Genomic DNA, 20,011 nt, shown 5'->3' with positions numbered 1-20,011 from the left:
GAAAATCTCTTTTGCATAACATTTGTTATAATATATATAGGCTTACCATAATTTTTAAAGGTGAAACTGGGACCACCTGATGCGGTGCCGGTGGGGTGTGGTCAGGGGCATGGTCAAGGGACGCGGCGATTACCGGTCCTTTTAAAGTAGTAGATTATATGTGCGTAATGTTTTGTGGATACTCTACCCTTCCTCAGTCAAAAAACAAGTGAATCACACAGTTTAAATAGACCATAACACTACCCCCTAGTGAAAAAGGCACCATTAAATTGTCATGACAACCCATACACAACATTACCAAATAAATCATTCATCTAAATCTCAGATTCTAAATAATGCCAAACTTCAGGCATAATTACCAATTTCATAAAATAGTGACAAGCATATACATCACACAATTTAATTTCTGCAGGGTAATATGTGTTTTATGTGTCTAATTAAGGAACAGAACTGAATACTGATTAGGCATAAATACAATATTGAAAGTAATAAGTCAAAAAGAAACACATAGCTGCTAAAGCTGTTTAAGAGGCTACTCTATACCATAATGCAGGAAGATTACAGCCAAAATGCTATTCTGCATAAAGTAAAGCAAGATCCACGCAAAAATCCTGCCTGTCTGCACTTCCTGGTCATATCCACATGATTCCCCTAAACGTGTATCACCGGTGATGTCATCAGGGGTCAGGGGGGTGTTAAATTCTTAGAGAAATAAACCAAGTAGTACTACAAAATTAAAAAAACCCTATGCTGCTCTCTCAGCCTGTATTACTAAATGTAAACTTTGATGGACACAAACGTTAAGCTAAGCAGCGCTTTATGTAACAAAGTACCAGCATCAAACTATGCTGGAGAGTCACAGTCTAGTCATTTTGAATAATGTGTCCGGGTTTCAGGCGGTATGAAACCCGGACACATGATTTGAAACCCAGAGGTGGCAACCCTACTGGGACAGAATGAACAACCGGGTGGGACACTGGGACAGCACCTCCAAACAGGGACAATCCCAGTAAAAGTGGGACTTCTGGTAAGCCTATATATATATATATATATATATATATATATATACACACACACACACACATATATACAGATAGATGGATGATAAATATATAATTCATTCATAATGGAATATTGTTATTATTATTGAATGGGTTCACATATTATTTGTCTTTCTAATTGTGATGCTGTGTTGTAAAAATAACCATATGCCCAGAACGTGTTCCAGAGACTGGGTAGGTGTAAGAGCTTGGTGCTGTAATCTGTATAATAAACTATGGATAAATCTAAATTATACTATTACTTTCAAATGGGTGTGTTTTGATTGCAGAACTGAGTGAGCGGAGCAGTTGAACAGTGGGTCGTCAATACTCCATATTGGGATTGGGATAAACTGGCACTACACTAATATTAAGTAAGATAAAGAATCCGTGGATTCCGGTGCTACCCCTTAGTAACAATTAATTATCAAAGAAAAAGAAGAGAAAGATAGGGGCTATTATAGCACTCATACTTACTTACATGGATATGAAGTTAGTTAAAAAACTATACTTTAATTAATTATTTAAAAGACATGGGGTAAATACCCCTACCGTTAAACACAAACCACTACCAAACATCAGTGAAACTAAAAACAAGCCAACAGTCACTTCTCTGTTTCCTGGCCGATAGCAGGAAACGTCGGCATCAGGTGGCTGAAGTGACTGAGCGGCAAGATTAAAATATATAGAGCAAACGCGTTTCGGCTACGACCTAGCCTTTCTCAATGCTATATTTTTTCGCTGACAGTTAGTAAACCCGAGGCTACCGGATGCGCGGACTTTTATACACATTTACAAACCAACAGTTGGCCAATTGCATGCTACCTGTGGATTAATGCGCATGCGCAACACATCAATTGCACTTCTCAGCCACACAGCCCAATCCGGTTAGTAGGCGTCTTCCACCCAGCGTAACCATTGGATATTAAGAAGGCGTCTTCCTGGAAACCCATGCAATTGGCCAACTGTTGGTTTGTAAATGTGTATAAAAGTCCTCGTATCCGGTAGCCTCGGGTTTACTAACTGTCAGCGAAAAAATATAGCATTGAGAAAGGCTAGGTCGTAGCCGAAACGCATTTGCTCTATATATTTTAATCTTGCCGCTCAGTCACTTCAGCCACCTGATGCCGACGTTTCCTGCTATCGGCCAGGAAACAGAGAAGTGACTGTTGGCTTGTGTTTAGTTTCACTGATGTTTGGTAGTGGTTTGTGTTTAACGGTAGGGGTATTTACCCCATGTCTTTTAAATAATTAATTAAAGTATAGTTTTTTAACTAACTTCATATCCATGTAAGTAAGTATGAGTGCTATAATAGCCCCTATCTTTCTCTTCTTTTTCTTTGATAATTAATTGTTACTAAGGGGTAGCACCGGAATCCACGGATTCTTTATCTTACTTAATATTAGTGTAGTGCCAGTTTATCCCAATCCCAATATATTGTAATCTTGTATGTGAGAATTGTACTCACATTTTTCTCGTAAACTTGAGCACACACTTAAACACACCTTGAATTATGGCCTCCTTTGATTTAGGGGCAGAAATGCTCCAATGGACTAAAGATATAACAAATCTTACAGCTGAACTTAGAAATAAAAGTACTACAGAGAGTAACAGTTCTGTGGAATGGTCTGATTCCTTAAAGAATCTTAAAAAAATCAGAAGGAAACAAATAAAGAAGCAATGGAATATAGGAATGTACAATTTTTATAAAGACAACAGTGTCATTCCTAGAGGCCTAAGATTGAAATTGTTTCCTTCGTTTAATGATTATAAACCTGAATTTAAAACTAAATGGGAAAGTGCCCTGACTGAATGCTCGCTTAAATTAATGGGATATTTAACTGAATATGAATTAGACAAATTAAATGACATCAATGAGGGAATTTCTAAATTGTGCGATGAACTCAAACAATATGAATTAAATGAAGAGTTTCAAAAGTCATACAACAAAACTAAGGGAGAAGTTGAGAAGTTTGCACGTTTTATTTCAGAGAGGAAAGAAAGCAAGATTGATAGGGATCTTAATGATTATTCTTCTGACGCAATCTACTCTTGGGGGCAGAATAAGACCGCCAGTCTAGATGTAGACACATCAGACAGAGAAGGTGATAGTACAGATGTAGATTTATCTGATGGCGAAACCTTACCTAGAACTATTCTGAAAAATAGAATTGTACCTCATTCAATTAACAATACCAATATCCCTTTAGGCGGAGAACCAGAAGGGGCCGCAAAAGTCGGGACCAGAACTCGCAGACAAGTAAAGTTCAGTCACAAATCACAACACAAAAAGAAGTAGACATTCCAGAACTGAATATAATTAATCTCTCTGATGTTACTCTATCTAATGTACAAATATCTGTCCTAAAAAGAGGCCTATCATTCATACCCACACCAAATTTAAATAAATTTGAGGCCATTAAGGATATTCACCTATTCACCCGAAAAATTCTCCTTAAAAAATATTTCAGTAACTCTGAACCTAACACCCTTAATGCGAATGATCAAGCTGCCATTAATGATTTAATTGCATTGTTAGATGAAGCTATTAGCTGCAATTCAAACAATGAGGACATTAGTTGGCGGACTATTTTAAAAACTAAGTCCAAATTTGTACCTCCCAACCATACGTCGCATAACACACTGACCTTTCTTAATCTTGTATGTCAAGATATTTTAGACATACAGGATAACAGTGGCGTTACTAATCATAATCTATCTAATGAAGAAACTATAGCCCTGAAACAATTGAAAAGTATGAAAGGTATACAAATAAAAAGCAGTGATAAAGGCGGCAACATTGTTGTCTGGCCTGATACTATGTATAGGGAGGAAGCATTACGTCAGCTTAACAATTCTTCTAACTATAAGTCACTTCTATGTAACCCTACAGAGATGTTTCTCAACAGCTATAATACACTCATTCGTTCAGCCTTTGACAATGGTGTTATAGATTAGAAGGAATTTAAATTTCTAGAAGTAAAAGAACCAAAAACAGCCACTTTATATTTGCTGCCCAAGATACATAAGGATGCACGTAAGCCACCAGGCAGACCAATAGTGTCTGGAATAGGCTCCCTTACTGAAAAGGCCAGCAAATACATAGATGCAAGATTAAGATATATTGTTGAGTCACTTCCATCGTACACCAAAGATACGATGCATTTGTTGAACAAACTTAATGAGATCAATATTGACAGTAACTCAGTACTGGTAACTTGTGACGTAGAATCGCTCTACACTAGTATAAAAACACATTGGGGATGTAGAGCGGTGTCATGCTATCTTAATCAAAATACCAGTATGAGTGAGGAGGTCAAACAATTTTTATTGAATATGATAGAATTTATTTTAACTCATAATTTTTTCGTATTCGATGACAAATTTTATTTACAGACCTGTGGGACAGCGATGGGTACTGCATGTGCCCCAACCTACGCTAATATATATCTGGGCTGGTGGGAGGAAACTGTGGTGTTTAATGATAACCTCAAACATCTTACCAAACACATCTCCCACTGGTCCAGATATATAGATGACATTCTATTTATATGGAATGGTCCTGAGAATCTCCTGCATGATCTCATTATAACATTAAATGATAATCCATTTGGACTATATCTCACATCTAACATACAAAAGTCTAAAGTGGAGTTTTTGGATCTCACAATTGGAAAGACTGACAGCTCAATTGTGACAGAAGCATATAGGAAACCCACGTCCACTAATAATATTTTGCATGCAAGCAGTTATCATCACCTTGCTACTATTAGAGGACTACCTATGGGCGAATATATACGCTTAAGGAGAAATTGGAGAACTTAGACAAAGGTTACTTGAAAGAGGCTATTCAAAAAAATTGCTTGCTAGAGCATATAACAGAGCATTACTGAAAGATAGGGGTGAATTACTTACCCCTAAGATTAAGGAGAAAAATACCCCCTTGAGATGTATTACTACTTATTCCGCACAAAGTGATCAAATCATCCAAATTCTGACTAAACATTGGTATGTCTTAACTAGGGATGACCTATTGAAACCATTAATAACAGAGAAGCCGCTAGTGACATACAGACGTGCTAGGAATATTAAGGATACACTGGTTACTAGCCATTATGATAGAAATGCTAAGAAATTGCCTATATATGAGGGCTCTATATCATGTGGACACTGTTCAGTATGTCAACACATGCTTAAAAAACAAAGAATAGTTGACAGATTTGGAAAAATTTGGAACATCAAACAACACATAAATTGTCAGAGTACAAATGTTATCTACTGTATATCTTGTAGCTGTAACTTATATTACATAGGAATGACAACAAGGAGCATGGGCACACGTATAACTGAACATCTTAGTAATATTAGAACAGCCCAAAGAGACGTAGATAAATCTAAACAAATTACCAGTGTCGCCAGGCATTTCCTACAATGTCACAATGGGAAAACCAGTGCCCTAAAATGTTGGGGTCTAGAGAAATTGAGGCCCGGAATAAGAGGGGGTAACACTGAGGATAAATTGTTAAAGATGGAAACCAAATGGGTTTTCAATCTGAATACCGTCATACCTCACGGTATGAATGAATATAACAATTACTGGGTATATATCTGATTTGATATGAGTAGCAAGAGATTATTCCTTGCATGAAGAGACATAACCAACTGTATTTAATCTTATAATTTGGTGATTTTGTGTTAATATATAAAGATACTAGTAACACTTTCATCTATATGAGTATATACAGGTGTGGTTTATAGCACTGCTTATTGGTCCCAATCTTCATATAATATATGTCTAACTAGGATCCTTATGCTCTAGGATTTCTAGTCAATATCATATGTTTATAGATTGGGACCCAGAAAATATATATTTAAGTATTACCTTTTTTTTTTGGACCATAAACTTAACATTTAACAATTATTAATAAGGTATTTTCCCTGGATTCAAAGTCATCGATTTACTAAGTATTATAGTGATGCTGACAATAGTAGAATTGTAAACTTATATTATAACCATAGATTTAATACCATCGCGTCACTAGTACTTTTTTAAGCAGATAATAGGTGACTTAAAAGGTAGACACATTATTAGTGAGGGTTAAGCTTAAGACTTACCTTTTACACTAATTAGTATCGCTACACATGGATAGTTATACATTGGATCCCATCCATAGAAATCCTATAAGTCTAATGATAGCCCCATATCTTAAATATAAGTTTTTCCGTAGTGATAGGACATTTTTTTGTCCATTGTGTAAAAACAAACTTCTAGCATATATTTTTTAGAATTATATGGGGATTTCTTTAGCTTTGTATCTTAGAGTTTTAGACATGAAGGGTTAAAGTTTATTCCCAGCATGTATGTATATGTATGTATATTCATGCCCATCAATATTTAATATATGTGGAATAATGAATCCAATCTGACTAGGATTCAGACTAAATATCATGTTTATATGATTGGGACAGGTCATACATATATATTTATTAAAGCGTTAGTGTAATCAACATGAATTGTCTAATATTCTAGCACCATTTAAATAGGCATTTCTCTTGGGATCCATAATAATCCAGTGCGTAACAAAACACAATGACAATAAAGATAGAAGTTTTGTTAGATACTTATGTGAAAATCCTTAATCACAATAGTACAGCGTTCTTTGTGCAGTGTCAAGCGTATATTAGTTTGATATATGGTTATAAATAATATTAGTGCGGTGAAAGTTTCATGACGTTATAACACTATTGAGTATTGGTATATGGGTGGTCGATATATTTGAACCGATCGAATGCAATATCTTATAACTTTATGGTATTCACGTTTTGAAGAGTCTCCGATTGGATAGGATATTTATCCGTTCAATTTGTAAATATATATTTTAACATAGCAGTTGTCTTACAAGGGATTCTCTCTACATGCTACCTGTGGATTAATGCGCATGCGCAACACATCAATTGCACTTCTCAGCCACACAGCCCAATCCGGTTAGTAGGCGTCTTCCACCCAGCGTAACCATTGGATATTAAGAAGGCGTCTTCCTGGAAACCCATGCAATTGGCCAACTGTTGGTTTGTAAATGTGTATAAAAGTCCACGCATCCGGTAGCCTCGGGTTTACTAACTGTCAGCGAAAAAATATAGCATTGAGAAAGGCTAGGTCGTAGCCGAAACGCGTTTGCTCTATATATTTTAATCTTGCCGCTCAGTCACTTCAGCCACCTGATGCCGACGTTTCCTGCTATCGGCCAGGAAACAGAGAAGTGACTGTTGGCTTGTTTTTAGTTTCACTGATGTTTGGTAGTGGTTTGTGTTTAACGGTAGGGGTATTTACCCCATGTCTTTTAAATAATTAATTAAAGTATAGTTTTTTAACTAACTTCATATCCATGTAAGTAAGTATGAGTGCTATAATAGCCCCTATCGTCAATACTCCAGTAACCCGCTTGCTTGCTCTGCTGCAAAGTGTCCCTGGAATTTTTTTTGAAATGTTGGCAACTATGAGTTAAGTCAAAAGTATTTATTATGATTTTAAACGTACAAGGTTAAAAGCTTTTCTATTCGTTTCTGACAAGTGACAAGTGGTGATGAGCCTTCTATAGGAAACAATAGGGATCGCTGCCTGATCAAAAATTCACATCGACCCACTAGAATGTGTTCAATTCAATGGAACATATTAGTAATACAGGCCCATTTATCAAGCTCTGTACGGAGCTTAAGGGTCCGTGTTTCTGGCAAGTCTTCATGAAGCAGCGGTCTAAAGACAGGAATCGCCGGAAATCAACCCGATCAAATTCAATCGGGTTGATTGACACCTCCCTGCTGGCGGCCGATTGGCCGCGAGTCAGCAGGGGGCGGCGTTGCACCAGCAGCAATGTTAAATGCGGAGAGCGTATTGCTCTCCGCATTTAGCGAGGTATTGCGGCCCTGATCTGCAGTGTCGGATCAGGTCCGCAAGACCTTTGATAAATTGGGGCCATTGACTTGGATAGTGCCAGATCACTAATTGCTAGGAAAAGGAAATCTATTCACCCCCCACAGAGGCAGAGTGGATACAATTGAGCTCCATTTATCATTGTAATTCTCCCACATTTACGCCTATAAATACGCTGTCGGAATTGTTTTTATCAAAGCAAAAGACCCCTAAAAATAAGCAAATATGACCGCAAAATTCTCCCACTCTATTCTCTCTCGCCTAGGCGCACACGTGCGCCAAAGAAAGCACAAAAAGCACTTTTTTGGTCATATTTTTAAAAATACACCTTACTCTGGGTCGGCTCCAAGGGGGGTCATTGGGGGGCAATGCCCACCCAAATGGAATGCTGTGCCCCCTCAAAAAATATTTATATGATCATACGCTTTAAAAATAATAAAATAATGAATTGTTATGTAATGCTGCATGCTGGGGGCGGAGTTAGCTGCCGAACTGTGAGGTCGCATCTCGCATCTGCAAGGAGCTCCGTGTCTTAAGCTCTTTGGAATTGAAAGTTAGAGACTTTTTGGACTTGTCTTTAACTCTATTAATTTTACCTAACTATCGTGAGTTACTCATTTTCTTAAACAATAGACCATGATAAGAATAAGATTGTATCATATAAATATAAGTCTATAAATGGCTACCGGCTTCTATTGACGCCTCAAAAGTGCACTGTGATCTTAGGCCGGGTCTAAGATCACAGTGCACTTTTGAGGTGTTGATAGAAGCCAGTAGCCATTAATAGACTTATATTTACAGGGAGTGCAGAATTATTAGGCAAATGAGTATTTTGACCACATCATCCTCTTTATGCATGTTGTCTTACTCCAAGCTGTATAGGCTCGAAAGCCTACTACCAATTAAGCATATTAGGTGATGTGCATCTCTGTAATGAGAAGGGGTGTGGTCTAATGACATCAACACCCTATATCAGGTGTGCATAATTATTAGGCAACTTCCTTTCCTTTGGCAAAATGGGTCAAAAGAAGGACTTGACAGGCTCAGAAAAGTAAAAAATAGTGAGATATCTTGCAGAGGGATGCAGCACTCTTAAAATTGCAAAGCTTCTGAAGCGTGATCATCGAACAATCAAGCGTTTCATTCAAAATAGTCAACAGGGTCGCAAGAAGCGTGTGGAAAAACCAAGGCGCAAAATAACTGCCCATGAACTGAGAAAAGTCAAGCATGCAGCTGCCAAGATGCCACTTGCCACCAGTTTGGCCATATTTCAGAGCTGCAACATCACTGGAGTGCCCAAAAGCACAAGGTGTGCCATACTCAGAGACATGGCCAAGGTAAGAAAGGCTGAAAGACGACCACCACTGAACAAGACACACAAGCTGAAACATCAAGACTGGGCCAAGAAATATCTCAAGACTGATTTTTCTAAGGTTTTATGGACTGATGATATGAGAGTGAGTCTTGATGGGCCAGATGGGCCCGTGGCTGGATTGGTAAAGGGCAGAGAGCTCCAGTCCAACCCAGACACCAGCAAGGTGGAGGTGGAGTACTTTTTTGGGCTGGTATCATCAAAGATGAGCTTGTTGGGCCTTTTCGGGTTGAGGATGGAGTCAAGCTCAACTCCCAGTCCTACTGCCAGTTTCTGGAAGACACCTTCTTCAAGCAGTGGTACAGGAAGAAGTCTGCATCCTTCAAGAAAAACATGATTTTCATGCAGGACAATGCTCCATCACACGCGTCCAAGTACTCCACAACGTGGCTGGCAAGAAAGGGTATAAAAGAAGAAAATCTAATGACATGGCCTCCTTGTTCACCTGATCCGAACCCCATTGAGAACCTGTGGTCCATCATCAAATGAGTAATTTACAAGGAGGGAAAACAGTACACCTCTCTGAACAGTGTCTGGGAGGCTGTGGTTGCTGCTGCACGCAATGTTGATGGTGAACAGATCAAAACACTGACAGAATCCATGGATGGCAGGCTTTTGAGTGTCCTTGCAAAGAAAGGTGGCTATATTGGTCACTGATTTGTTTTTGTTTTGTTTTTGAATGTCAGAAATGTATATTTGTGAATGTTGAGATGTTATATTGGTTTCACTGGTAAAGATAAATAATTGAAATGGGTATATATTTGTTTTTTGTTAAGTTGCCTAATAATTATGCACAGTAATAGTCACCTGCACACACAGATATCCCCCTAAAATAGCTATAACTAAAAACAAACTAAAAACTACTACCAAAACTATTCAGCTTTGATATTAATGAGTTTTTTGGGTTCATTGAGAACATGGTTGTTGTTCAATAATAAAATTAATCCTCAAAAATACAGCTTGCCTAATAATTCTGCACTCCCTGTATATGATACAATCATATTCTTATAGGTTCACAGTACATAGGTTGTATTAAGTATCCTGATATCCTTTAGTTATTGCAAAACAGGTATAGCTAAATCTGATCTACAAAATTACCAGTACCTGAAAACCTAGTATACTCACTGCTATTCCAAACAAAGGGCTTAATTGGGGGGTTTGGGGTGCATGGCTGTTTAGGAGACATGATTGAGATTTGAGAATGAGTTTAAGGGTTTTGGATCATGGTGATTAAGGGGTGAATTATTTTTAAGGAGCTATTGCACTGGGGATCTCAAGTTTAATGTCTCTGTTTTAGTGCACTGCATAGGATTTAGACTTCATTCTTTTACCTAGTGATTTAGCACATATTCTCCAAATGTTAATAGTGGGGGATAAACCAGCCAAAAGCTACACTTTCCTGCAGAAAATGTAGGTCTGCTCTAATTTTGACTCTCATACATACTTTGTAAATGCGTGCTCCCTTGTGAAAAAAAAAATGCCCCCGCATTTCATTAGTTCTGGAGCCGACCCTGGCCTTACTAATCGCCAAAATTCAGATTTATCATTATTTTGCTCCTTAGGAGAACCTAAAATTCTACAGATACGACCACAAAAGTTCTCCAGAACAGTGGAGAACATTGAATTTACTCCACTTTTTTTGTGAGAGAAGATATAATATTTCTTAATTTTGGCAGCTATAAGAATGAAATACGAATTAATTATGTAAATGTTCTTTTGATAATATATTTTTAAATCAATGAATGTGAAGATAACATTTTTTTTTTTATTTTATGTTTTATAATAAATATATTATTTGAAAATAAAAATGTGGTGTCCTATTAATTTCTGTTTGTAAAGGAAGACTTATCAGTCTAAAGTTAAAGGGACAATGAACCCACATTTTTTTCTTTCATGATTCAGATAGAGCATGGAATATTAAGCAACTTTCTAATTTACTCCTATTATCAATTTTTCTTCATTCTCTTGCTATCTTTATTTGAAAAAGAAGGCATCTAAGCTTTTTTTTTTGGTTCAGAATTTTTTTTATTGGTGGGTGAATTTACCCACCAATCAGCAAGGAGGACAACCCAGGTTGTTCACCAAAAATGGGCCGGCATCTAAATTTACATTCTTGCATTTCAAATAAAAATACCAAGAGAATAAAGAAAATTTGATAATAGGAGTAAATTAGAAAGTTGCTTAAAATTTCATGCTCTATCTGAATCACGAAAGAAAAATTTGGGGTTTAGTGTCCCTTTAACAATAAATGATATCATGTAGAGATGTGATACATGCCCATAGTTATTAACATATTTTGGGTCACCACTGACATTTTTGCATATCTATAGGAGTCATAAGTACAGCAGAGGGTGTGAAGAAGATAAAGGTGTTATTGTTTAAAACATCAGTTTTTATTATTATAATTGTAACATGTGTAAAAAAATATAAAGCTTTCTTACAGGCCAAACTAAACAACATGTAAACCCATATGAATTAATTGCGGCCGTGAAGGGGTAAGTTACAAACAGTGCCAAATTGAAACAGTCCAAATACTGCGCTACGGACTGATGAGTGCTGCGCCATTTTCCCTCTCTGCTCAGCGGTTCTTCTGCTCGGAGCTCTGTCACTGCTGTAGGGTGGTCTGAAGGTAAAACAGTAGAGCGGCTCACCTCAATCTCTGAATCATATTGAGCCTGTATCCTTTCTTCGCTAGACTCTCTAACTCCTGTTGACATGCTAAGGGCAGAATGCTGACGCCGGGGCCCCAAAGCGCCACCACCGGTTTGGGTGAGTTCACACGGAGAGACACTGCCACTGTTCCCAAATGCTATGCAAAGCTTGTCCTCTAAGGCGGCATGATGGGCAGCAAGCAGGTTGCGCAGGTCCTCCCAGAAACATAGAGGGATCTCCATAGTGAGAATTTATTAGCACCCGCTAAATAGAAATAAAGAAAACTCTATTTGTTCAGATGTAGACTGTGTCTGATTGTCGAGAATTATTGCAGTATCTTGCGGAGTAAAACTGCATCCTAACGACAGAGGCAAACTAGTACCCTGCCGGGGGGTGAGTAAGATGTTAGGCCGCAACCTTTGAATCGTTCCAGTAGTCAGGGTATTACTTCTAGCCCGGAGATGAAATAATAATATGAAAGAGCTGGCTTAGCTGTACATCCTCAGTCAAAAAAATATATGCAATGAGATGATGAAAAGAGGAGTTACATACTGATTTGGGTTAGGAGTTGCAGGAGCTGAAAAGTTTGCGACCAGTCATGGCCGCCACCCGGAAGTTCCCCCTGGTTATACGTTTATATGTTTCCAGTTGAAGTTTGCACAATTGTACATCTAGTTGGAATAAGCAAACAAACTTGGAACTGATAAAAACGCAGACATTCTGGACTTGTCCAGGCTGATCAGAATCTTATTATATTGTTTGGTCAGCCCAGTTAACAGGGGGCTAGAATGAAGGTGGATTAAAATATAAACATTCCTACTTTATATTAACATGCATGGATGCATGAATGTATGATGTAACAATTCATCTGTACCACTGTTGAAAACTTCAATAAAAACAAAAAAAAAAATAAAATAAAATCCACATCATCAGTGAACTCGGATCTCAGTGTGGTAGTGAGGAAATGTATTTTTTTAAGCAGTATCGCTAGACTGCCCTAACATTAGCGCACAACTTGATATCACAAGTCCATTGTAAAACACGTTAACCAGAGAAGGTTTAGTGCGGCCGACTCAAGCACAACCTATTTTTTCACTGGATATTGTGAATGCACTATATATATATATATATATATATATATATATATATATATAGAGAGAGAGAGAGAGAGAGAGAGAAAACAGAAAACAGCACTCTCTGGACTTAAATAACAATTTAATTGGTAACGTTTCGGGGAATGCTCCCCTTCATCAGACAGGTCTGATGAAGGGGAGCATTCCCCGAAACGTTACCGATTAAATTAATTGTTATTTAAGTCCAGAGAGTGCTGTTTTCTGTTCTCTATACTCTAACCTACTCTAGCACCTTGGAGAACTGTTTGTTAGAGTGCACCTGCCTCAGTCTGTCTATATATATATGTGTGTGTGTGTGTGTATATATAATATACAAATAAATATATATCTATATATAATTATATAGATATATAGATATATAATTTACATATATATATATGTGTATATCTGTTTAAAAATAAAAATAATATTTTCTTCTATGTGAAAAACACAGGAATGTACAGTATTCCTAATGCCTAGGACAGTTGATCTAGTGAATATATGCTATCATAAGTATATATTCGTTATCCTTACAATTAGTTTTACAAGGTATAATACCTACCTATAGTAGTAATCCAACTTAACAGTGTCCAGAGCTGCGCTAATAGGAGGATTAGGGCGGATGGTTTAACCATAACTAGAATGTCAGCTATTATACTGTAAATTGTGAATTCGCTAAGTTATGAGATTTCAAATATGTTAAAAAGTTCCAAACTTCACTGTACTGAATGAGGTTTGCCTTTGACCGATTTTTATTGATGTAAGAAGATAACGACATAATGTTCTATTGTGAATGCAAAAAAAATTCAGTTGACAATTAACAAGATGGAAAAGCAAATTTAGGAAGACACAATTGTTAATAAAAATCACATTTAAGAAGATGAAAGTAATGTATATTACAATCATGCGTTAAAAAAAAACAAAACCATTTTAAAGGGACAGTGAAGTCAAAATTAAACTTATAGTAATTGGATAGATTATGACATTTTAAACAATTTTCCAATCTACTCTTATTATCAATTTTGTGTAATTCTCTTGTTATCCTTTGTTAAAGAGTAAACATAGGTGAGCTCAGGATCGTGCATGTGTCTCAGTGTTTACATCAATGTTTATAGTAATGTTCTACATCGTTGCAAACACAGCTGCCATATAATGTAACAGACACTCTGTGATAGCAGAGTTTGCAACTATGTATAACATTTTGTTAAAGGGACATATTACTCATATGCTAAATTACTTGAAACTGATGCAGTATAACTGTAAAAAGCTGGCAGGAAAATATCACCTGAGCATCTCTATGTAAAAAAGGAAGATATTTTACCTCACAACTTCCTCAGCTCAGCAGAGTAAGTTCTGTGTGAAAAGTTATACTCAGCTGTTTCCCAGCTGCAGGTAAAAAAAAAAAACAAATGAAGAAATGAACAGCAGCCAATCAGCATCAGCAGTGCTGTGGTCATGAACTCTTTTACTGTCATCTCATGAGATTTCACTTATCTCTCATGAGATTTCATAGTAAGCTTCCTTAAACTGAATAGAGAAATAAGATGAGTGTACACGTAAGCTCAATCCCTTAGCTGTCCCGGGACAGACATACTGATTTGCTGCTTAGAAGTCCTTTACAATGGGATGTGGCTACTGAGAAACGAGATGTTCAGGTAATATTTTCTAGTCAGCCTTTTACAGCTATACTGCATCACTTTCAAGTGTTTCAACATTTGGGTATCATGGCCCTTTAAGCATTTTTGGAAACACTTGCCTAATGGCTAAGGACACGTGCATGCTCCTAAGCTCACCTAGGATTACTCTTTAACACATGATACCAGGAGAACTAAACAACATTGATAACAAAAGTAAAATCACACGCTCTATCTAAATCATGAAAGTTACATTTTGATTCTACTGTCTCTTTAAAATTGATATTGCAGTCGTGATTTAGTTTTTTCTTGCAGATCTTGTTACAGTACAAGAGATCATGCATTAGTCTGTTAAAAACATATACATGTTTTTTTTTTTATCCCATCAACTATTGACAGGCCATATATTCATATATACTGTACTCTACATCTAAAAGGTGTTTGTGGCCATTTCAGAATATATTGCACACGAGCAACACAATAGAATTATTCCAAGTCATCTTGGAAGACACCAATACAATTTGAAAGTGCCACTTTTGTCCTTTATCAAGTTCCTTTTGATGTTAAGTTTGATACACGCAAAATGTATAGAGAAAACCTGCTGAAATGTATTGAGAAAATAGATTGAGATCCACACATTGTATTTATGACGTTTTCAATATCTAATCCAGTATTTTTCCAATACAGGAATTTTATTATGGTTTACATTGTAATTGTTCCAATGACAAAAAAACGCATATTAGGAGCCCAAAAACAGCTGCTAAACATGATCAACTAGACTGCAATCAAACCTTTATTAGACCCTTTATTTATTGTCACCTTTTTGCGACAATAATTGTGGTAATTCACTCTGTTAGAGTCAGTGACGTGCAGTGACGTCAGAGGTTGGTGAGGCAGTGGCTAGGATACGCCTTCATTCTTTAGATATCCTTTGTTGAAGAAATAGCAATGCACATGGGTGAGCCAATCACATGAGGTATCTATGTGCAGCCACCAATCAGCAGCTACTGAGCATATTTAGATATGATTTTCAACAAAGGACATCAAAAGAATTAAGAAAATTAGATATTAGATGTAAATTGGAAAGTTATTTAAATTTGCATATGGGTTTCATATGGGTTTCATGTCCCTTTAAATGGTGTCTTGGAAAACTGGTCAACTTAGTAAACATCTGATTTTAGTCTAAAAGGATTGTAACAAACTCTTGCCAGATAACACAATGCTTGCTCTGATTATGAGATCTAGAAATCCATGCCCATAAAAATATGTTTAAAACATACTTTTTACTTTAATGCTGCAAATTATGCTTATAGATTCTTTCATTACATAAGGGATGAGAGTCAGAGGGGGAGGAAGAGAGACAGAGAGAGAAAGAGACCATGGGGAGAACAACACATAAGGAGAGAGATGGATAGAGAGAGACACACACACACAAGGGGGGGGACCACTGCATTTTAAAGTAATAAAACAGCAGAGCTACAGAGAGTTCAGAAAATTAGTCTATAATTTAGTGTGAAGTACAGAGGCAAGCTGCTAAGTTAGTGGTTGTAAAGTTTGAGTAAACAAAATACAAAAACGACCCTGCTGTAAAAGAGTAAAAAACACTAAACCACATTCATTAAATTATCATTTTCACTAACAGAATCCCTTACAGTAAAATCTTACTTCAATAAGATGTGGCTGAACAGAAACATTGCTCTCTGTGCCTCTCTTCCTGCTCTGTATAAGGATTCAGGAAGTGACAGTGGCAGATTCCACTGCACTTAGAGGGGAAGAACAGAACTCTCTTTTTTACTTTAGCAAAGCTAGCAGGTTCACAGGACAGCAACAAAATATATGAAAGTTGTTTTTTTCCGTTTTTGTTTTGTTTTATATGATTTAACATCCAGCCCCAACCCTATGTTCCACTTACTAATGCCTCTCGCTGGATTGGTTCAGCCCAAATAGGACTGCCTCAAATAAAGCACTTATGGGCCATGCAATGATCTTAACCACTGTCATCCAGTAGATGGCGCAGCATGTTGTGTAATGGTGGGCAGACCTGCTTGTGCCTCTCCATTGCACAACATCTAGCTGTGAAAAAAAAATGCTGGGGAAAAAAAATTACAATTTTTTTTTAAAGCCAATAAAAACATATATATTTTTGCCCATATGAAAGGTGAAGCACTGCCTCACCTGCCTCTAGTGACTGCACATCACTGGTTAGAGTATATACTGTATATGTTAAGCCCAACTATTACCCACATTTGTGGGGCTCACCTAATCATAGTGGTAATTACTATAGGGCTCTTTTTTTACCCGCAGAGTGTGGTACAATGGGCTTCTCAGTTGTAGGCCCATGTGTTAGTGAATTTTTAAATTTGTGAGCCCCCATATACAGGCCCTGGTAAATGTGGAGTTTAGCGTCCCAAATTATGTAACCATGTTATAAGGGAAGGAGAAGGGAATCCCACCGTGGGGGCAAATTATGTAACCATGTTATAAGGGAAGGAGAAGGGAATCCCACCGTGGGGGCAAATTATGTAACCATGTTATAAGGGAAGGAGAAGGGAATCCCACCGTGGGGGCAAATTATGTAACCATGTTATAAGGGAAGGAGAAGGGAATCCCACCGTGGGGGCAAATTATGTAACCATGTTATAAGGGAAGGAGAAGGGAATCCCACCGTGGGGGCAAATTATGTAACCATGTTATAAGGGAAGGAGAAGGGAATCCCACTGTGGGGGGAGACCATGTATAGGTTCCGAGATCACTCTGTTCCAATACCTGCCCCGGGTGCTGCAACCGCCTCCCGGAACCTATACATAGTCCCCCCCCACTCACGTTGTACCTTTCTGAAGTAATTCATTACATTTTTAAATAAAATATAACATGTTAAAATAAAATATAACATGGTTACATAATTTGGGACGCTAAACTCCACACTTACCCAGGCCCTACCCTTCCTGCCCCCCATACAGTGAGACCCCATATACAACCGTTCCCCTTCATGCCTTAATATTACAGTGCACCCTCCTACTTGAATATGAATGTTCCTCTGTGGATCTCATCCTATCTGCATGTATATATGTATGTAATCTGTTCATTCTTTGTATTCAGAGGTGCAATGGTTATAAAAACTACTGTGGCTGTTACACACAGCACTTCCTTTCCCTCTGCAGAACAGTTAGAAGTTGCCAGTTGGCCAAGCGAGGGCCAGTACAGAGCACATGCTTGTCAGTTTTTTAAGAGGGGTCTGTATTTGTAGAATACATATAAAGCACCCCACCAAAACTCACAACAGTGTATTGAAGTTGTATATAAAGAAGGGAGTCCAATTTACTTCTATTATCAAATTTTGCCCAGTCTTTTTAAATGCACACTTTGTGAGGCACCAGCTACCACTGATCATGTGCACAAGTTCGCACAAGTTCGCAGTGTATACGTTTGATTGGCTCATGGCTGTCACATAATACAGGAGGCTGGCAAATGTGGGGGAAAATAAATTTGTCAGAAAAAGTTACTGCTTATTTGAAATCCTGTTACGCTCAGAGGGGCAGGATTTGGAGTTTGAAGCCCAGTAGTAGAGGTGACTGGAATCTTGTCATTTTCACCAAATGGTACAAAGGTAATGTTCTCTTTAGTGTTCTTTCCCCATGATAACAAATACAAACAAGGCAAGTTTATTGTACTGGAACAGGAACTGGAATCTGTAGCTGGACACAGGACTTGGATTCTGTGGAGCTGTACACTGGACACAGGACTTGGAGTCTGCAAAGCTGTACATTGGACACGACTTGGAATCTGTGAAGCTGTACACTGGACACAGGACTTGTAAGCTGTACACTTTACACAGGACTTGGAATCTGTGAAGCTGGGCACATGATTTGGAATCTGTGAAGCTGTACAAATAGACACATGATTTGGAATCTGTGAAACTGGACACATGACTTGGAATCTTTGAAGCTGTACATTAGACACAGGACCTGGAATCTGTGAAGCTGCACACTGGACACATAACTTGGAATCTGTGAAGCTGTACACTGGACACATGACTTGGAATCTGTGAAGCAGTACACTGGACACATGACTTGGAATCTGTGAAGCTGTACACTGGACACATGACTTGGAATATGTGAAACTGCACACTAGACACATGACTTGGAATCTGTGAAGATGTACATTGGACACAGGACTTGGAATCTGTGAAGCTGTACACAGGACTTGGAATCTGGGAAGATGTACATTGGACACAGGACTTGGAATCTGTGAAGCTCTACATTGGACACAGGACTTGGAATCTGTGAAGCTGTACATTGGACACAGGACTTGGAATCTGTGAAGATGTACATTGGACACATGACTTGGAATCTGTGAAGATGTACATTGGACACATGACTTGGAATCTGTGAAGATGTACATTTGACACATGACTTGGAATCTGTGAAGATGTACATTGGACACATGACTTGGAATCTGTGAAGATGTACATTGGACACATGACTTGGAATCTGTGAAGATGTACATTGGACACGTGACTTGGAATCTGTGAAGCTGTACATTGGACACAGGACTTGGAATCTGTGAAGATGTACATTGGACACATGACTTGGAATCTGTGAAGATGTACATTGGACACATGACTTGGAATCTGTGAAGATGTACATTGGACACATGACTTGGAATCTGTGAAGATGTACATTGGACACATGACTTGGAATCTGTGAAGATGTACATTGGACACAGGACTTGAAATCTGTGAAGCTGCACACTGGACACATGACATGGAATATATGAAGCTGTACATTGAACACATGACTTGGAATCTGTGAAGAAGTACATTGGACACATGACTTGGAATCTGTGAAGCTGGACACTGGAAAAATGACTTGGAATCTATAAAGCTGTACACTGGACACATGACTTAAAATCTATGAAGCTGGACACTGGGCACAGGACTTGGAATCTGTGAATCTGGACACAGGACTTGGAATCTGTGTAGCTCTACACTGGACACATGACTTGGAATCGGTGAATCTGGACACAGGACTTGGAATCTTTGAAGCTCTACACTGGACACATGACTTGGAATCTGTGAAGCTGTACACAGGACTTGGAATCTGTGAAGCTGTACACAGGACTTGGAGTCTGCAAAGCTGTACATTGGACACGACTTGGAATCTGTGAAGCTGTACACTGGACACAGGACTTGTAAGCTGTACACTTTACACAGGACTTGGAATCTGTGAAGCTGGGCACATGATTTGGAATCTGTGAAGCTGTACAAATA

This window comes from Bombina bombina, chromosome 8 (genome assembly GCF_027579735.1).
Source record: "Bombina bombina isolate aBomBom1 chromosome 8, aBomBom1.pri, whole genome shotgun sequence".
Taxonomy (NCBI): domain Eukaryota; kingdom Metazoa; phylum Chordata; class Amphibia; order Anura; family Bombinatoridae; genus Bombina; species Bombina bombina.
The sequence above is the reverse complement of the archived record's forward strand: the minus strand, read 5'-3'. Positions refer to the sequence as shown.